Source organism: Bos indicus, chromosome 2, assembly GCF_029378745.1.
Source record: "Bos indicus isolate NIAB-ARS_2022 breed Sahiwal x Tharparkar chromosome 2, NIAB-ARS_B.indTharparkar_mat_pri_1.0, whole genome shotgun sequence".
Taxonomy (NCBI): Eukaryota; Metazoa; Chordata; class Mammalia; order Artiodactyla; family Bovidae; genus Bos; species Bos indicus.
The window spans coordinates 88,211,808-88,233,905 of NC_091761.1; the positions used below are offsets into that span (position 1 = coordinate 88,211,808).

Consider the following 22,098-nt stretch of genomic DNA (forward strand, 5'->3'; position numbering starts at 1 on the left):
TAATTTGGCTTTTTTTCTTTATTAGAAAAACATTAAGAGTAACTTGAAAATAAGGAGTAGAATTTTTTAAATAGTTTTTCCCTGAGTAGTCTGTGGTGCTTCACACAGTTTCTGATTCTGGGTGGTTGAAGAGCTACATCTCATCGAGAGTCTTTGGTTGTATAGGATTATGTCATTTGGCAACACTAGTCTGTGTCACAGAATCCTAGCAGGAAATAGAAGGCAAAAATCAAATCAAGAGAATCTTGGGGTGGGGGGTGTTTTTTTGTTTGTTGTTGTTGGTCTTAGTGGCAGCATACAGGATCTTCATTCTCTAGCTGTGGTCCACAGGTTTATCTGCTCCATGGCATGTGGAACCTGCATCCCTGCATTGGAAGGTATATTCTTAACCACTGGATCACCAGGGAAGTCCCCCAGGAGGGGACTGTTTAAAAAAAAAAAAAGATATATAGGGAAACTACAAGGAATAGGGCAGTCCCCCTAGGTCCCCTGTTGGAGGGCATGGCAACCCACTCCAGTATTCTTTCCTGGAGAATCCCATGGACAGAGAAGCCTAGCAGGCTATAGTCCATGGGGCCTCAAAGAGATGGACATGACTGAAGCAACTTAGCAATAGAACTAGTAACAGTGGAGTTGTTACCACTCCCATCTGGAAGGGACCAGAAAAGGGATGTGTTTCCAGATCCTGGATTTCCAAACCTTGGAATTAGAGAGTCATGATGTGGAGGTCACCTGGAGAGGAGCAGTGACAACTGGTCAATCATCAGTGAGCTCAAGTCTACAGGAAAGGAACTAAAGGAATATCTACCTCAGTTCTCTCCATCTCCACCTCCTGATGGCTTGTCTCTATTCCTCACTGCACAACCAGAATTCAGTGAGGAAGAGGCACTGATGATGTTTCCCAGAAGGAGGATCCAAAAAGATTCCAAACAGAATTAGCAGATAACTTTCAAGGTAGAGGTACTCTGAATATATATTTGGTCCAAAATTTTATAAAGGGCCAAGAATGAAAACTCATATCCAACCAAGGCTAAAAATCATTATCACTGAATGGACCTTAGTTTAGTTTAGTTCACTCAGTCGTGTCCGACTTTGCAACCCCATGGACTGCAGCATGCCAGGCCTCCCTGTCTATCACCATCTCCTGGAATTTACTCAAACTCATGTCCATCGAGTTGGTGATGCCATCCAACCATCTCATCCTCTGTCGTCCCCTTCTCCTCCCATCTTCAATCTTTCCCAGCATCAGTGTCTTTTCCAATGAGTCAGCTCTTCGCATCAGGTGGCCAAAGTATTGGAGTTTCAGCTTCAATATCAGTCCTTCCAATGAATATTCAGGACTGATTTCCTTTAGAATTGACTGGTTGGATCTCCTTGCAGTCCCTCCAAGGGACTCTCAAGAGTCTTCTCCAACACCACAGTTTAAAAGCATCAATTCTTCAGCACTCAGCTTTCTTTATAGTCCAACTCTCACATCCATACATGACTACTGGAAAAACCATAGCTTTGACTAGGTGGACCTTTGATGGCAAAGTAATGTCTCTGCTTTTGAATATGCTATCAAGGTTGGTCATAACTTTTCTTCCAAGGAGCAAGCCTCTTTTAATTTCATGGCTGCAGTTACCATCTACAGTGATTTTAGAGCCCCCCAAATTAAAGTCTCTCACTGTTTCCACTGTTCCCCTATCTATTTGCCATGAAGTGATGGGACCAGATGCTATGATCTTAGTTTTCTGTATGTTGAGTTTTAAGCCAACTTTTTCACTTTCCTCTTTCACTTTCATTAAGAGACTCTTAAATTCTTCTTCACTTTCTGCCATAAGAGTGGTGTCATCTTCATATCTGAGGTTATTGATATTTCTCCCAGAAATCTTGATTCCAGCTTGTGCTCAATCTAGCCCAGCGTTTCTCATGATGTACTCTGCATATAAGTTAAACAATCAGGGTGACAATATACAGCCTTGATGTACTCCTTTTCCTATTTGGAACTGTTGTTCCATGTCCAGGTCTAAGTATTGCTTCCTGACCTGCAACAGACTTCTCAAGAGGCAGGTCAGGTGGTCTGGTATTCCCATCTCTTTAAGAATTTTCCAGAGTTTATTGTGATCCACACAGTCAAAGGCTTTGGCATAGTCAATAAAGCAGAAATAGATGTTTTTCCGGAACTCTCTTGCTGTTTCAATGATCCAGCAGATCATCGAAATGGGCCTTAGAAACCTTAGGAATGGACCTTAAGGATGCAAAAATAAAGCTGAAACTTTATTCAAAATACTTAATGTTCATGTTTTTTATAGTCAAACTTTAATAGGGCAAGATAAACAATTTTTCAGAACTGTCAGCTACTAACTTGCTCCTTATGTCACCACACCATTTGTGGTATTAAATTTACATTCACTTCAACTGGCACTTTTAATAATATCACTAATCTTTTATATACAAAAAATATATATAGTTTGGAAGAATATTTTGAGTCACATGTTTTCTAGAAGAAACCTTATGCCTAGAATGTACTGTTATCCTTCATCTTCAAAAATTTAAAAATGGTTAGCAAACTATAGCAATCATTTCAATAATTTAAAAACAATTCATAGTTCCTATGTTAGATTTCCAGGGCTGCCATAGCAAAGTACCATGGTGTGTGTGTGTTCAGCCACTCAGTTGTGTCCAATTCTTTGTGACCCCATGGACTGTAACCTGCCCAGCTCCTCTGTCCATGGAATTTTCCAGGCAAAAATTCTGGGGTGGGTTGCCATTTTCTATTCCAAAAGTACCACAGACTAGGTGGCTTAAAACAGCACAAATTTATTGTATCACTGTTCTAGGGGCTAAATGTCTAGAATTAAAGTGCTGATAAGACCATGCTCTCTGAGTCTCCAGGAAGATTTCTTACTTGCTTCATCCTAGCTCCTGGTGGTGGCCATCAATCCCTTATTTGTGGCTGTGTCACTCCAGTTTCTGCCTTTGCCATCACATGATGTAATTCTTCCCTCAAGTGTCTCTGTGTTTTCAGATATTCTTCTTCTTCTTCTTCTTCTTCTTCTTTTTTGGCCACATTTTATGGCATGTGGGATCTTAGTTCCCTGACCAGGAATTGAACCTGAACCCATGCCCCCTACAGTAGAATCTCGGATTCCTAACCACTAGACTGCCAGGGATCCCTCTGTATCCGTCTGTCTTCTTGTAAGGACACCAGTCATACTGAATTAGCAGCCCACTCTATCTACAAGGATGCGATTTTCTAAGAATGTCTCATTCTGAGGCAATGACGGTTAGGAGTTCAAAATATCTTTTGAGGAGACAATTCAACCCATTTAACCCACAATTCAACTTAACAGTGTCCTCAATTCAAAATAATAGAGGATTGTTCTTAAAGTATTCTTCAATGAAGTTTTGTAGTATAGTGAGAACCAGTGTGCTTATAGAGTTCCTCATTTTTCTCTAATATTTCTTTTTGATCACTTTTTCAAATTTTTCATTATGTCTGGATCTCAAAGTTAAATGATCATTGGCACCATTTTACTTTATTTAGGAGATTTTCTTTAATGTAAAAATTTAACTTTATGGTACTTTGATCTCTAGTCAAGATGGAATAACAGAGACCATATTCATTCTTCTGCTCAAAACACCTAAAACATGTGAAATGTTTTTCAAGATACTGAATATCAGGCAAAAAAAAAAAAAAAAAAACAATGACCATTAAGAGATGGAAAACAAAAGAAGTGAGCCCTACAATTGATACAGCTTAGAGCCTAAGAAAGTTTCCAAGACCTCGCATTTTCTAGATAAAAATGGAAACAACATCCTCTAAGCATGCACGTTACCATGTAGATTGTAGAAAAGATTTTAAAAGCCTCCTGGATCTCATTTTCAGTGTCCCTTATTTTAGCCTCAGAATTTCCAAATATTTGATGCTAAATCTCTAAAACAAGAGATCACTTGTAAAAATGCTCAAGTAAACATTACTGAGCAGTTTGACCATCATTGTAGGCAGCCTTTATATCCGAAAGATCCTCTCTTCCCCAAACACACTCACTATCAATTCCCAAATCTCACTTTTAAAGCAACATTCTTGTGAACTGAGGAGTAAAAACACAAACCCAATAAGTCTGTCAACCTTCCATATCTAAGTGTAAACTGAATTATCCTTCTTTCCAAATAGACAATTCAAAGTTGACTGTGGGAAGAAAGTCCCCAGGTGAAAGAAAGCGTGGCTGGGGACACTGGGCCACCCAAGTGGCACAGAAATGCTGGAGGGCCCAGGAGGATGTGACCATCAGAGGACAGGAAGGGCCACAGAGAGGGGAAGAGCCAGACTCTGCTCAAATAGGGACAGAATCAGAGAAACAAAAATGCCACTGAGGCTACCATGTCTGCCCTGGATATATGCCTTCAACATTCTTTTTTTTCTTTTCTTTTTTTTACCTAAATGAGAAATACATTTCTATCTTGCTTGAGTCATCACTATTTTTGTGTCATATCAAATAGGAAGCCAAACCTGATCCTGTATGATACATAAGAAATGATCTCATTTAATCATCCCAGCAACACTTCGGGGTGTGTTGTATCATTACCTTTGCAGATGTACAAACGGAGGCACAAACAGGTCATGTTACTTGTCCAGGTAACATAATTGGTAAGAGAGTGTGTCAACAAGACAAGGATAATGAAAAAGAGTAGAAAAGGGAAGACAACATGGCAATCAGAGTATCAGAGTAAGAGTACCAAGATTAATCCTCACCCAAAATGTGGCGTTTCAATATTTTGTCCATGGGAATATTAGTCCTGAATTATCTAAAGTCTTTAGAAATGTATATCACACATAAAATGTGATTCTTAGCTGTACAGCCTCTACTAAAAACAAAAAAAGTAAGAAACATACAGAAGTGATTTTAGAGCCAAGATATAGCAGCCTTAAGATGTTGTAATTGATAGCTCCCTTTTAACTCGATTGAGCAGAAAATGCTCTGTTTTCAATATCCTTTCAAAAATTGATTAATTTTTCTTCTTTACTAAATATAATGAAGATAATGGAACTTTTATTTGACAAATGATGGTCTAGAAATTACTCTAAGCCATTATACCAGATCCAGTAGTCACCTTGGGTTACTGAGGCCTGTGTTCTAGGTCCATCTTGACCACTGATAAGCTTCTGATTTTAGATGTTGCGATTGACATCCTGGCTCCCTGTTTCCTCATTTATTAAAAAAAAATGGTTAAGTCTGGATGGAAGGGGAGCTTGGGGAAGAATGGATACATACGTATATGTGGTCAAGTCCCTTTACTGTCTACCTGAAACTATTACAACATTGTTAATCTGCTATATTCCAATATAAAATAAAAAGTTTAAAAGAAAGATGGTTGAACTAGATGACACTTTCTAAGGCTTTTTCTAATCCTAATTCTCAATGATTTTGAATATGGTTTTATCATGTAAAAATGAAGACAATATAGAAGGAGTATCCTAGAAGGCTTTTTTTCTATGTAACTCCTTGTGATGAAGTTGTTTAATTGACTCTGTTACCTGACCCCAGCTCCCCGCAAACAGCAGAGTGTAGTAAAAACACTTTAGATCGATGGAGTCTCCTGATTATTTAGGAGTTGCTTAAGCAGGACTTTAATACTATTTACCATGAGGCCTGAGAAAATTGGTGGGATTAGAGTTACAGCCCTAATAATTTGCCTTTATAGATTTAACCAGAAATAACAGGCCAAAGGGACAAATAAAATTAGCAGTTTCCTGGATAATTCCTGGACAAATGTAAGTATAAAATCCTGTTTTGAAAAAAAAAGCAACAAGCTGGTAGCTAAAGTTCAAAGAGGCAGAGAAGGGAAATAGCTAAGTTTACTCTGACCCTCTGTTTCAGCAAAGTTCTGGCTCCTGGAGTTTGCCTCACCTCAGAGCGGGTCGGCTCCTTCTCTTGAAGTAGGTGTCAGAGAAACAAATGTTTTTCCTTTCGGGCAATTTCCCTCATATGGAAATTTGCCAGGAATCCAGAAATAAGCAAAAAAAAAAAAAAGTCTCTCAGGAGCCCAAAGAGCAACAGGGTATATAAATTTAGCTTGTGTCCTTAATTCAATCTCATTCATTCATTCATCCACTCATTCATTCAAGTGCCTCATAATACTAGGGGCTGTGGAATCAAAAAGGATTTAGAAGCTATAGAAGATACTGCTATCTCAGTTATCAAAGAAATGACAGTCTGTGTTTTGTTTTGGTTGTTTTCCAGTTGCAGCATGTGAGTCCTTTGTTGGGGATGTGGGATCTAGCTCCTCAATCAGGGATCAAACCCAAGACCCCCTGCATTGAGAGCCCAGAGCCTTGGCCACTGGAAAGAAAGTGGAAGTGCTAGTCCCTCAGCTGTCTCTGACTCTTTTCGACCTCATGGATTGTAGCCCGCCAGGTTCCTCTGTCCATGGCATTCTCCAGGCAAGAATACTGGAGTAGGTTGCCATTGCCTTCTCCAGAGGATCTTCCTGACACAGGGATCGAACCTGGGTCTCCTGCATTGCAGGCGGATTCTTAACCATCGAGGCACCACCCCCCAGGAAAGCCCCAGAAATGACAGTCTGTATTACAGATATTTCAATTTCCCATTGACTGGAGGGTAGTTTCTATAAAATTGTTTTTATATATCCTTACCTTTGCTTCTCAAACTTCTATCTTTATGGGTCTTTTTTTTTTTTCCTATGTTTCTTCAATATTTTCTTTAAAATTGCTCAAAAGCCATAGACTCTCCCAAGAGTAAATGGTCACACTATAAGGAGAGACGTGTTTGCTTCTTTGACATGACAAAGCCTTTGCTGTCTTCATGTTTTTCATAGAAAAATATTATAACCAACAAAGACTACTTCCAAGTCTCCATATAAAAGCAGCTTTTCTACTAAGAGAAAATTTAAATTTCCACGGAAATGCAGGCACAACTGATTAGCAGAGCTGTTTCCTGTGAGATAAGGAGGGGAAGGAGGGCAAGACTTGATTTAGAGCTATTCAAAGAGGAATCTTTACTTCCAGGGCCTGATGAATGACACCCACTTTATTCCTTCCAACACTTGTCATCAGCAGCACATAAACATCCTTGCCCAATCGTTTTCAAAGAACAAGCCCCCAGTGACAAATGCAGCCAGAAGACCCACAACTGCTTCTGCCACGTTCCTCTGCAAACTTGCTGTGGGAAACAGATGGGCAACAAAGGCTGCAGCAACACCATCATCCCTGGATTCATTACTTAAAACATTCTCTTTATTCTCCCACAAAAATGGCTGAACATGGACTTCTCTGGTGGATAAGAATCCGCCTGTCAATGCTGGGGACGTGGGTTCAATCCCTGGTCCAGGAAGCATTCTATGGAGCAACTAAGCTTGTGTGCCACAACTACTAAGCCCACAGGCTGCAAATACTGAAGTTCTTGCACCTAGAGCCCATGCTCTGCAACACGGAGAAGCCACCACGATGAAAAGTCCATGTATTGCAACAAAGAGGAGCCTTCGCCTTCACTCTCTGCAACTCGAGACAGCCCACACTCAGCAACAGAGACCCAGCACAACCAAAAATAAAATAACAAATAAATAAGTTTTTAAAAGTTGGGTCTAACAAATGTTCCCAAGGAATGGTTGAGCTCTGTGAAGCCAGTAAAGCTGTCCTTGAACACTTGACTCCTTGCAGCAAAAATTAGGCAAGATTGATGAGGAGGAGAACTTTCTAGGACAATAGGAAATTGAATCTAGCTGGTGAGTTACTATGAGTATTAGTTTCTTATGGCTGCCGTAAAAAATTACCTCACACTCAGTGGCTTAATTCAGCAGAAATGTATCCTCTAATTCTCTTGGAGGCAAGAAATGCAAAAATCACGACATTGGCAGAGCTGCAATCCCTACAAAGACTCCAGGTGAGAATGCTCCTTGGCCTCGTCTAGTTCTGGTGGCTCCAGGTGCTCCATGGCTTGTGGTGGCAACACTCTAGTCTCTGATTCTGTCTTCATGTGGCTTCTCCTCTGTATCCTTTCCCCATCCCTTCTCTTTGGAGGATAGTTCCCTTGTGTTTAGGATGCAATGTAATCCAGGTTGATTTCACCTTGAGATCCCTAAATTAATTACATCTATGAGTCAAGGCTACGGTTTTTCCAGTGGTCATGTATGGATGTGAGAGTTGGACTGTGAAGAAAGCTGAATGCTGAAGAATTGATGCTTTTGAAGTGTGGTGTTGGAGAAGACTCTTGAGAGTCCCTTGGACTGCAAGGAGATCCAACCAGTCCATCCTAAAGGACATCAGTCCTGGGTGTTCATTGGAAGGACTGGTGCTAAAGCTGAAACTCCAATACTTTGGCCACCTCATACGAAGAGTTGACTGATTGGAAAAGACTCTGATGCTGGGAGGGATTCGGGGCAGGAGGAGAAGGGTATGACAGAGGATGAGATGGCTGGATGGCATCACCAACTTGATGGACATGAGTTTTGGTGAACTCTGGGAGTTGGTGATGGACAGGGAGGCCTGGCGTGCTGCAATTCATGCAGTCGCAAAGAGTCAGACACGACTGAGCAACTGAACTGAACTGATGAAGATCCACTTTCCAAAGAAGGTTATATTTATAGCTTCAGGTAGATATGTCTTTTGGGGTAGGGGTCACCACTGAATGTACCACACTATGTTATCCTTTAAGTTGATCTTATCCACTTCAGAAAGCTTTGTGCTACGCAGTATAAACAACTTTAACCTGCGTGTTAGCTAAAGTCTTCCTGTTCTTTGAGATAAAGATGTAATTTGCTAGAAGCCCAATTCCATGTCCTGGGGAAACCTAATCTCTCCCTAGGGCATCTGCTACCTCTTAGAATGGGTGAAACACATGACCAATAAACTCCCTTGAATTAATTCAGTTCACGAATTCTTACTGTCTGTTGTTCTTTCCCTTATATTCTGCCAATCCAGAAACAAGATTTGCCCTAGTTCTGCAATCAAAAAACAACCACTCTTACAAGGTTCTAACGTAAGAACAGATTTTATTAGATTATCAGTAATGGGGTGAGGGTGAATATATGAAGGGAAATTTCTTTACATTGAATATGAGAAATTCATTTTCTCAATTCTTCAGCCACATTTTCATATTCCCACATTCCCTGTGTCATCTCCTTTCTATTCCTTCCTTCTCATTCCTACTTATTCTTAGTAGGACAGTTTCATTATCTACTTTCTTTCCTCCTTCAGCAAGCCCTGCCCTTAGGGGCTTACCTTTTACCCTGGAATCTTATGAAACTAGTTTCCTTTCAGGGATAGTCTCAACCTGAGAAGAATTTTGGTGTCAACTATCAAGATTCTAACCCCCTCTCCCCTGCTTACTATAAACCACTTACAATCTATTGGGAAAGATCTTCAAGGTAATTTTTTTTTTTTTTATCAAGTTGTGTAACAATCAAGAATCAAAACCTTTGTGGTAGCATTGCTTCTAAGGGAAAAGTCATAAAGAACTTTACTACTTTTATTTCTAAAATGTGTTCCAGGGCTGCTATTTAGACAATAACAAAAAAGAGAGAAGGAAAGCACAAAAAAGAGCAGGTATTAGACAACAAGGACCTACTGTATAGCACATGGAGAATAATGTTATATGGTAGCCCAGATGGGAGGGTCATTTGGGGGAGAATGGGTACATGTGTATGTATAGCTGAGTCCCTTTGCTACTCACCTGAAACTTCACAACATTGTTAATCAGCTATGTTGTTGTTGTTTAGTCACTAAGTCGAGTCCAACACTTTTTCGACCCCATAGACTGTAACTCACCAGGCTCCTCTGTCCATGGGATTTCCCAGACAAGACTATGTTTCCTGCCTTGACAGGTAGATTCTTTACCACTGAGCCACCAGGGAAGCCCTAATCAGCTATACCCCAGTACAAATACAGTTTTTAAAAGTGTGGGTATTGGAGACACAGGGCTTCCCAGGTGGGGCTAGTTGTAAAGGACACACCTGCCAATGGAGAAGACATAAGAGGTGTGGGTTTAATCCCTAGCTTGGGAAGATCCCCTGGAGAAGGAAACGGTAACCCATCCCAGTGTTCTTGCCAAGAGAATACCATGGACAGAGGAGCCTGGCAGGATATGGTCCATAGGGTTGCAAAGAGTCAGACATGACCAAAGCAACTTAGCACTCATTGGAGACACAAGGAGTTACTGCCATAATCACAACTGAATCTGATCTATAATTTGATCATGTTGAAGGTGTACAGATTCCCTCATTTAATAATATGGAGCCACAAGCTGCTTTCTAACTTACAAGAAAATTTAAGCCTCAATCAAAATCTATCAGCTTTAATAATCAGGGTGGCAATAAATGAACAGTAGAACATGTTTGATTAACATGTTCTGATTTCTTGGGTTTCCAACAGCCCTAGATTAACAAGTACTAAGGGCACAAATCCTAGCATTCGTTTTGTATCTTCAGATGATCAGGGAAGGACTAAGAGAAGAAAGGCATTAAGAAGCAGGTGTCGTCAAAAATGTGGTTAGTTGGGACTTCCCTGGAGATCCACTGATTAAGACTCTGAGCTCTCAATGCAGGGGATGTGCATTTGATCCCTGGTCAGGGAACTAAGATCCCACAGTCAAGGCCACTGAGGAAATAAGCTTCACTTCTGCATAGTCAACTACTCTGGGATGTTGTTTGGAAAATAAAGATTTGACTATACAGAGCTTCCTTTGTGACTCAGCTGGTAAAGAATCTGCCTGCAATGCAGGAGAGCTGGGTTCGAACCCTGGGTTGGGAAGATCCCCCGGAGAAGGGGAAGGCTTACCTATTCCAGTATTCTGGATTGGAGAATTCCATGGACTGTATAGTCCATGGGGTCATAAAGAGTCAGACATGACTGAGTGCTTTTCACTCACTTTCATACAGGGAATAACTTCATTCAGTTCAGTTGCTCAGTCGTGACCCCATGGACTGCAGCACACCAGGCTTCCCTGTCCATCACTAACTCCTGAAGCTTTCTCAAACTCATGTCCATTGAGTCGGTGATGCCATCCAACCATCTCATCCTCTGTTGTCTCCTTCTCCTGCCTTTAATCTTTCCCAGCATCAGGGTCTTTTCCAATGAGTCAGTTCTTCACATCAGGTGGCCAAAGTATTGGAGTTTCAGCTTCAATAACTTAAATTATCCTATTAAAGGATATGAGTCTAACACATAAACATATTTTTCTAGAATTTCTAGAATTAGGCCTGATTCAAAGTCCATTTATGACTCAGTTCATGATCTACTGACACTCATGGAACTGTAGCCAAATTAAGATGAAAGACTTAACAAAAGGCAGACTTTAATCACCAACCTACCTCAAAGAATTTATTTCCAGAGAAAAATAGTTAAAAGTTACAGTGAAAAAAAAAAGAAAAAGAAAAAGAAAAAAAAAAAGTGGAAAAAAAAAAAAAAGTTACAGTGAAAAAAAGTTAACAGGAGAGAACAAGATGGTGGAGGAGTAGGTGGATATGCAGTACATCTCTCTCCATGATGCATCAGGAACACACCTTCAGACGCAGAAGTGCATGCAGAACACCAGCTGAGAGTGGACAGGAGTACCTGACCAGTGAAAAATAATATATAGAACCACACAAAACTCGGTAGGATGAAGGAACTAGGGGGAAAAACAGGAGTGTTAGTAGGACTGGACCTGCCCTTGGAGGGTGGGGGAACTGAAGCAGGGGTCTGATCCCCACATCAGGGCAATTATCTGAGTCAGAGGAGAAACATTTAGGGCTGAGAGTGAAATAGCTGATCTGCGGCAGCCTAAATGGAATGGGAATCACATAGTCCTTGCAGCAGCCATACATACCCCAGACAGGGATGCAGGTCCCCTGGAAGGCACAGCAGCTGGGAGCTAGAGTTTAGGGATTGTGGAGCAATCCCTGGGCGAGGGCTGCTGTTGACTGCAGAGATACGGGTTGAGGCGATGTGAGGGAGGAGATTGTGGTAGGAAATGCCTGTGGAGGAAAGCTGGGTCAGCCGTGGAAGCAAGGTGATACTGCTGAGTCATGCTTACAGGGTGGCTGCTGCTGCTAAGTCGCTTCAGTCGTGTCCGACTCTATGCGACCCCATAGACGGCAGCCCACCAGGCTTCCCCGTCCCTGGGATTCTCCAGGCAAGAACACTGGAGCGGGTTGCCATTTCCCTCTCCAATGCATGAAAGTGAAAAGTGAAAGTGAAGTCGCTCAGTCATATCTGACTCTTAGCGACCCCATGGACTACAGCCTACCAGGCTCCTTCTTCCGTGGGATTTTCTAGGCAAAAGTACTGGAGTGGGGTGCCATTGCCTTCTCCATACAGGGTGGAGCCATCACCATAACCTCTCTCACCCCACACACTAGCATCAGCAGCTGAACAATAGAGAGGCTGGCCCATCAAACGCCTGACACACTGAACTACAGAGTAGGACCCCACCCAGGGTGCCCTTTAAGTGCCTGATGTACCAATCTACAGAGTAGGACCCTGGCCAGGGGGGCCCCTTGTATGTGCCTGACACGCCAAACAACAGAGAAGGACCCCAGGAAAGGGAGCCCTCTAAGTGCCTGAGCAGGCGGAGCTATGGAGAAAGACTGGCCAAAGAGGCCTTCTGATTGCCAGCTACAAGAGGCTCGAGAAAAGGCTCTGATAGGGCCATAACTCTTGCGGCAGAGGCAGTCCGTGTCCTTGCACACTTGGCACTGCCGGGGTCCCCGCAAGCCAAGCAGCTGCGCCAGCTTCACACTCAACTCTCACTGGGAGAGAGCTGCCACAGGCAAAAAAAAAAGTCTTGCATCTATGCACGCAGGGTTGCTTCAGTTGTTTCCAACTCTTTGGGGCCCTGTAGACTGTGGCCTGCCAGGCTTCTCTGTCAGGGGCGTTCTCCAGGCAAGAATATTGGAGCGTGTTGGCCAACACTGGTTGCCATACGCTTATAGAGCACTATATTTCCTGCTACCCTAGTCGCCAACTCCCCTGAGTACCTGCTCCTGCCAGAACCCCTGTGACCCAAGCAGCTGCACCACCTCCACACCTGGCCCTCACAGGGGCAAACCCAATTCCTCCAGGGCAGCCTCAGGAGCAAACCCCAGTGGACGACCCACATGCAGAGGTGGAAATAAAATCACAGTTGAAACCCAGGGGGCAGTGTTGGGTAAGGAAGAAGACCCAAAACCTTCCCACCAGCTATACAAGCTGCAGATCAAATCGACAGTATCAACTAGGCAGACTCTGTGTCTATGGAATATATAACAGGATATTGAGAGCTCCCACAAAAGAAAAGGCACTAGTTCTAATAGCTGTGAACGTTGGAGGCAAGAACACATAGGAGTAGGACCAGATTAGAATCTGATCTGCCCCCACAACAGGTCCAGATCAGCACAGTGTTGGAGGGCATTCTAGGGAGATGAGGTGGACTGTGACTCCCAGCAAGGGAAAGAACTCTGACAGCAGTGACTCAAAAAAAATTTATTATTCTTATGTTTTGAATATGAATGTTATATTGAATATGAATGTGAATATAAAATATGAATATGAATATATATTCATATAATAATATGAATATTATTCTTATGTTTTGTTTTGCCCTGTAGATTCTTTTGGATTTTTTTTCTTTTTTTTTTTTTCCTTTTTCCCCACTCTGTTGTAGTTGTCAATTTTATTGGGACTATGAAATCTAATTAAGATTTTGAGCATTTTTTTTCCTCAGTCACATTTTTTTTCCTCAGTCACATTTTTTTTATTGTTATTATAAGCCTCTACATTGGGCTTTTGCAGTTCTGTAGAGTTCTTTTCACTTTCATGCATTGGAGAAGGAAATGGCAACCCACTTCAGTGTTCTTGCCTGGAGAATCCCAGGGACAGGGGAACCTGGTAGGCTGCCGTCCATGGGGTCACACAGAGTCAGACACGACTGAAGTGACTTAGCAGCAGCAGCAGAGTTCTTTTTGGAGAAGGCAACAGCACCCCACTCCAGTGCTCTTGCCTGGAAAATCCCATGGACAGAAAAGTCTGGTGGGTTGCAGTCCATGGGATCGCTAAGAGTCAGACATGACTGAGCGACTTCACTTTCGCTTTTCACTTCCATGCATTGGAGAAGGAAATGGCAACCCGCTCCAGTGTTCTTGCCTGGAGAATCCCAGGGATGGCGGAGCCTGGTGGGCTGCCATCTATGGGGTCGCACAGAGTCAGACACGACTGAAGCAACTTAGCAGCAGCAGCAGAGTTCTTTTTCTTTTTTCTTTTCTGTTTTTAATTTTAATTTTTTAAACCTATCATTATTTTTTATACATTTATTCCTTAGTTTACTTTTCCTACTGTTCTTTTCCCCTTGCAGCTAATCTTTAATGTATATAAATCTTCTTTATCTGCCTCTATTTAACTTTGCATATCTATTTTCTCTTTTTTTTCTTTCTTTCCTTTCCTCTCAACATATTTATTAGTATTATTTTCATTGCTTTATTCCCCAATTGGCACCTTGCTTTAGTTTTGTTTTCCAGTTTGTGCTTTAGTTTTGTTCTTAACTGGTAGATACAATTTTTGGTTTCCTTTGTTCACCGGGTCAGTCTTTTGTACTTTATTTTTGTTGGACTGTTTTAATTTTGCTTATGGGTCTATATGTATATGTATATATTCAGTCACACTTTCTATTGTTCTTATAAACCTCTGCCTCTAGATTGAGCTTTTGTAGTTCTGTGGAGTTTTCCTTTTTTTCTTTCTTCTTCCTTTTTTTTCTTAAGCCTATTATATTTTTTCTACATGTATTCCTTTGTTTCCCTTTCCTACTGTTCTTTTCCCCTTGCAGTAAATCTTTAATGTATATAAATCTTCTTACTCTACATGTATTTAACTTTGCATATCTATTCCTTCTTTCTTTTCTTTCTTTCCTTTCCTCTCAACATATCTGTTAGTTTTATTTTCATTGCTTTATTCCCCACTTGACACCTTGCTTTAGTTTTGTTTTCCAGTTTGTGCTTTAGTTAGTTTTGTTCTTAACTGGTAAATATAATTTTTGATATCCTTTGTTTGCCAGGTCAATCTGCTGTGTGTACTTTATTTTAGTTGGACTGTTTTGACTTTGCTTATGGGTGTATATGTATATGTGTATATTCCATTATTTTAATTATTTGCCTGATTTTGTAGCTGCAATCTTTCTGGGGTTCACCTTTGGTTTCTGATTTTGGGCATTTGTTTTAATCTCACTTAATGCGATAACAAACCACTTATGAAATCTTTGTTCCTGACCAGAGATCAAGCCCTCAGCCTTTAGAGTGGGAGCACTGACTCCAAGATCCTAGACTACCAGAGAACTAACCTAAGGGAGTATTAAATAGTGAGAACTCACACAAATGAAACCACTTGAATACAAGACACAGCATCACCCAACCACCAGCAGCACCCTGTGCAGGAAGCCTCACCTAAACAACAAACAAAACAAAAATACAAACCCAATCATTAGCCGGCAGGATTACCACCTCATTCAGCCTTGCCCATCAGAGGAAAAACAAACGAACAAAAAACTCAGCACAAATCTCACCCTATACGAGGCTTATAGAAACCACGGGACCAACCTTAGGAGGGCTGAAACCAAAAGGAGAAAGAATTCAATCTTGAAGACCTCAAACACAATATGAAAAAAAAGTAATGAAAAGGCAGAGACATACTACATAAATGAAGGAACAAATTAGAAACACAGGAGTCCAAATAAATGAAGGGGAAATAGGCAAACTACCTGAAAAAGAATTCAGAATAATGGTAATAAAGATTATCAAAAACCTTGAAAACAAAATGGAGAAAATGCAAGAATCAATTAACAAAGACCTAGAATTAAAGAATAAACATACAGAGACAAACAACACAATTACTGAAATTAAAAATACTCTGGAAGGAATCAATAGCAGAGTATCTGAAGCAGAAGAACGAGTCAGTGAGCCGGAAGATAAAATGGTGGAAATAACTTCTGAAGAGCAGAATAAGTAAAAACAATGAAAAGAACTGAAGATAGTTTCAGAGACCTCTGGGACAATATCAAACTCACCAACATTCAAATTATAGGGGTCCCAGAAGAAGAGAAAAAGAAAGGGTATGAGAAAATTTTTGAAGAGATTATAGTTGAAAATTTCCCCAACATGGAAACAGAAGTAGTCAATCAAGTCCAAGAGGTGCAAAGAGTCCCATACAGGATAAGCCCAAGGAGAAAGACGCCAAGACACATATTAATCAAACTAACAAAGACTAAACACAAAGAAAGAATATTAAAGGCAGCAAGGGAAAAACAACAGGTAACATACAAGGGAAACCCCACATGTTTAACAGCTGATCTTTCAGCAGAAACTCTGAAGGCCAGAAAGGAATAGCAGGATATATTTAAAGTACTGAAAGGGAAAAATCTACAACCAAGATTACTGTACCCAGCAAGGATCTCATTCAAAATTGATGGATAAATAAAAAGCTTTTCAGGCAAGCAAAAGTTAAGAGAATTCAGTACCACCAAACCAGCTTTACAACAAATGTTAAAGGGACTTATATAGTCAAAAAATACAAAAGAAGAAAAAAGATCTACAAAATCAACCCCAAACAATTAAGAAAATGGCAATAGGAACCTATATATCAATAATTACTTTAAATGTAAATGGATTAAATGCTCCAACCAAAAGACACAGACTAGCTGAATGGCTACAAAAACAAGACCCATATATGCTGCCTACGAGAAACTCACTTCAGACGTAAAGACACAGATAGACTGAAAGTGAGAGGATGGAAGAATACATTCCATGCAAATGGCAAGCAAAAGAAAGCTGGAGTATCAATCCTCATATCAGACAAAATAGACCTTAAAATAAAGAAGATTACAAGAGATATGGAAGGACACTACATAATGATCAAGGGATCAATCCAAGAGGAAGACATAACAATTGTAAATACCTATGCACCCAACATAGGAGCACCTCAATACATAAGACAAACACTGCTGTTGCTAAGTCGCTTCAGTTGTGTCCAACTCTGTGTGACCCCATAGATGGCAGCCCACCAGGCTCCCCCATCCCTGGGATTCTCCAGGCAAGAACACTGGAATGGGTTGCCATTTCCTTCTCCAGTGCGTGAAAGTGAAAAGTGAAAGTGAAGCCCCTCAGTCGTGTCCGACTCTTCACAACCCCATAGACTGCAGCCTACCAGGCTCCTCCGTCCATGGGATTTTCCAGGCAAGAGTACTGGAGTGGGGTGCCATTACCTTCTCCAAGACAAACACTAACAGACATAAAAAGAGAAATTGACAGTAACACAGTAATAGTAGGAGACTTTAACACCCCACTCACACAAATGGACAGATCATCAAAATGGAAAATTAATAAGGAAACACAAGTCCTAAAGGATACATTAGATGAGATGCATCTCATTGATATCTTCAGGACCTTCCATCCAAATGCAAAAGAATACACCTTCTCCTCAAGTGCACATGGAACATTCTCCAGGATAGACCACATCTGGGGTCACAAATCAAACCTCAGTAAATTTAAGAGAACTGAAATTGTATCAAGCATCTTCTCTGACCACAACACTATGAGACTAGATATCAATTACAAGAAAAAAAAACTGTAAGAAATACAAACACATGGAGATTAAGCAATATGTTTCTAAATAACCAACAGGTTATTTAGTAACCCAGGTTACTGAAAAAATCAAAAGGGAAATAAAAAAAATTACTAGATATAAATGACAATGAAACCACGACAACTCAAAACCTATGGGATGCAGCAAAAGCAGTTCTAAGAGGGAAAAGAAAAAAGTGAAGTCGCTCAGTCATGTCCGACTCTTTGCAACCCCGTGAACTGTAGCCTACCAGGCTCCTCCGTCCATGGGATTCTCCAGGCGAGAATACTGGAGTGGGTTGCCATTTCCTTCTCCAGGGGATCTTCCCAACGCAGGGATCAAACCTGGGTCTCCCGCATTGCGGGCAAATGCTTTAACCCCTGAGCCACCAGGGAAGCTATAAAATCCTACCTCAAGAAACAAGAAAAACAAATAGACAACCTAAATTTCCATCTAAAACAACTGGAAAAAGAAGAACAAAAACCCCCCAAAATTAGTAGAAGGAAAGAAATCATAAAGATCTGAGCAGAAATAAAAAGAAATAAAAGAAACAGCAGTAAAGATCAATAAAACTAAAAGTTGGTTCTTTGAGAAGATAAACAAAATTGACAAACCTTTAGCCAGACTCATTAAGAAAAAAAGAGAGAAGAATAAAATCAACAAAATTAGAAACGAAAAAGGAGAGATTACAACAGACAATGCAGAAATACAAAGGATTATAAGAGACTATTATGAACAACTATATGGCAATAAAATGATAACCTGGAAGAAATGGAGAGATTCTTAGAAAAGTTCAATCTTCCAAGACTGAACTAGGAAGAAACAGAAATTATGAACAACCCAATTACAAGCACTGAAATTGAAGCTGTGATAAAAAATCTCCCAAAAAACAAAAGCCCAGGACCAGATGGCTTCATAGGAGAATTCTATTAAACATTTAGAGAAGAGCTAGTATCTATCCTTCCAAAATTCTTTCAAAAAGTTGCAGAAGAAGGAACACTTCCAAACTCATTCTATAAGGCCACCATTACCCTGATACCAAAACCAAAGACAACACAAAAAAAGGAAACTACAGGCCAATATCACTGATGAACATAGATGCAAAAATCCTCAACAAAATTTTAGCAAACAGAATTCAACAACACATCAAAAAGCTCATACACCATGATCAAGTTGGACTTACTCCAGGGACACAGGGATTCTTCAGTATACTCAAATTAATCAATGTGATACACCATATTAACAAATTGAAATATAAAAACCACATGATAATCTCAATAGATGTAGAAAAAGCCTTTGACAAAATTCAGCACCCATTTATGACTAAAACTCTTCAAAAAATGGGCATAGAGGGAACCTACCTCAACATAGTAAAGGCCATATATCATAAGCCTACAGTAAACATAATCTCAATGGTGAAAAACTGAAAGCATTCCCCCTAAGATCAGGAACAAGACAGGGGTGTCCACTTTCACCACTATTATTCAACATAGTTCTGGAAGTCCAAGCTACAGCAATCAGAGAAGAAAAAGAAATGAAAGGAATCCAGATAGGAAAAGAAGAAGTAAAGCTCTCACTGTTTGCAGATGGCATGATATTATACATAGAAAACCCTAAAGATGGTATCAGAAAATTACTAGAGCTAATTAGTGAATTTAGCAAAGTTGCAGGATACAAAATCAATACACAAAAATCACTTGCATTTCTATATACTAACAACGAAAAATCAGAGAAATTAAGGAATCAATCCTATTCACCATTGCAACAAAAAGAATTAAATATCTAAGAATAAACTTAACCAAAGGTGACAAAAGAACTATACACAGAAAATTATAAGACACTAATAAAAGAAATGTTCCCTTGGTATCTCTAATTTTCTTGAAGAGATCTTTCCCATCCTGTTGTTTTCCTCTATTTCTTTGCATTGATCCCTGAGGAAGGCTTTCTTATCTCTTCTTGCTATTCTTTGGAACTCTGCATTCAGATGCTTATATCTTTCCTTTTCTCCTTTGCTTTTCGCTTCTCTTCTTTTCACAGCTATTTGTAAGGCCTCCCCAGACAGCCATTTTGCTTTTTTGCATGTCTTTTCTATGGGAATGGTTTTGATCCCTGTCTCCTGAACAATGTCACGAACCTCATTCCATAGTTCATCAGGCACTCTATCTATCAGATCTAGGCCCTTAAATCTATTTCTCACTTCCACTGTATAATCATAAGGGATTTGATTTAGGTCATACCTGAATGGTCTAGTGGTTTTCCCTACTTTCTTCGATTTAAGTCTGAATTTGGCAATAAGGAGTTCATGATCTGAGCCACAGTCAGCTCCTGGTCTTGTTTTTGTGACTGTATAGAGCTTCTCCATCTTTGGCTGCAAAGAATATAATCAATCTGATTTCGGTGTTGACCATCTGGTGATGTCCATGTATAGAGTTTTCTATTGTGTTTTTGGAAGAGGGTGTTTGCTATGACCAGTGCATTTTCTTGGCAAAACTCTTATTAGTCTTTGCCCTGCTTCATTCTGTATTCCAAGGCCAAATTTGCCTGTTACCCCAGGTGTTTCTTGACTTCCTACGTTTGCATTCCAGTCCCCTATAATGAAATGAACATCTTTTTTGGGTGTTAGTTCTAAAAGGTCTTGTAGGTCTTCATGGACCCGTTCAACTTCAGCTTATTCAGCATTATTGGTTGGGGCATAGACTTGGATTACCGTGATATTGAATGGTTTGCCTTGGAAACGAACAGAGATCATTCTGTCATTTTTGAGATTGCATCCAAGTACTGCATTTCAGACTCTTTTGTTGACCATGATGGCTACTCCATTTCTTCTGCTGAGGGATTCCTGCCCGCAGTAGTAGATATAATGGTCATCTGAGTTAAATTCACCCATTCCAGTCCATTTTAGTTCGCTGATTCCTAGAATGTCAACGTTCACTCTTGCCATCTCTTGTTTGACCACTTCCAATTTGCCCTGATTCATGGACCTGACATTCCATGTTCCTATGCAATATTGCTCTTTACAGCATCATACCTTGCTTCTATCACCAGTCACATCCACAGCTGGGTATTCTTTTTGCTTTGGCTCCATCCCTTCATTCTTTCTGGAGTTATTTACCACTGATCTCCAGTAGCATATTGGGCACCTACTGACCTGGGGAATTCCTCTTTCAGTATCCTATCATTTTGCCTTTTCATACTGTTCATGGGGTTCTCAAGGCAAGAATACTGAACTGATTTGGCATTCCCTTCTCCAGTGGACCACATTCTGTCAGACCTCTCCACCGTGACCCACTTGTCTTGGGTGGCCCCACGGGCATGGCTTAGTTTCACTGAGTTAGACAAGGCTGTGGTCCTAGTGAGATCTCTTCAAGAAAATTAGAGATACCAAGGGAACATTTCATGCAAAGATGGGCTCGATAAAGGACAGAAATGGTATTGACTTAAGAGAAGCAGAAGATATTAAGAAGAGGTGGAAAGAATACACAGAAGAACTGTACAAAAAAGATCTTCACGAGCCAGATAATCACGATGGTGTGGTCACTCACCTAGAGACAGACATCCTGGAATGTTAAGTCAAGTGGGCCTTAGAAAGCATCACTACGAACAAAGCTAGTGGAGGTGATGGAATTCCAGTTGAGCTATTTCAAATCCTGAAAGATGATGCTGTGAAAGTGCTGCACTCAATATGTCAGCAAATTTGGAAAACTCAGCAGTGGCCACAGGACTGGAAAAGGTCAGTTTTCATTCCAATCCCAAAGAATGCTCAAAATACCGCACAATTGCACTCATCTCACATGCTAGTAAAGTAATGCTCAAAATTCTCCAAGCCAGGCTTCAGCAATACATGAACCATGAACTTCCAGATGTTCAAGCTGGTTTTAGAAAAGGCAGAGGAACCAGAGACCAAATTGCCAACATCTGCTGGATCATGGAAAAAGCAAGAGAGTTCCAGAAAAACATCTATTTCTGCTTTATTGACTATGCCAAAGCCTTTGACTATGTGGATCACAATAAACTGTGGAAAATTCTGAAAGAGATGGGAATACCAGACCACCTGACCTGCCTCTTGAGAAATTTGTATGCAGGTCAGGAAGCAACAGTTAGATCTGGACATGGAACAACAGACTGGTTCCAACTAGGAAAAGGAGTACGTCAAGGCTGTATATTGTCACCCTGCTTATTTAACTTCTATGCAGAGTACATCATGAGAAACGCTGGACTGGAAGAAGCACAAGCTGGAATCAAGATTGCTGGGAGAAATATCAATAACCTCAGATATGCAGATGACACCACCCTTATGGCAGAAAGTGAAGAGGAACTAAAAAGCCTCTTGATGAAAGTGAAAGAGGAGAGTGAAAAAGTTGGCTTAAAGCTCAACATTCAGAAAACGAAGATCATGGCATCTGGTCCCATCACTTCATGGCAAATAGATGGGGAAACAGTGGAAACAGTGTCAGACTTTATTTTGGGGGGCTCCAAAATCACTGCAGATGGTGACTACAGCCATGAAATTAAAAGACACTTACTCCTTGCAAGGA

At 40.6% G+C, this 22,098-nt stretch overlaps 1 protein-coding gene across 2 annotated transcripts in view; it reads right to left on the reverse strand.

Annotated features, from left to right (window-relative positions):
• Window positions 1–22,098, reverse strand: part of FTCDNL1 (formiminotransferase cyclodeaminase N-terminal like) — a 158,078-nt gene continuing 135,980 nt past the window's right edge. For both annotated transcript variants that reach the window (XM_070769879.1, XM_070769854.1), the window contains one exon: window positions 1–22,098. This exon is cut by the window's right edge and continues 12,884 nt beyond it. The gene's annotated coding sequence lies outside the window, so the exon portion shown is untranslated.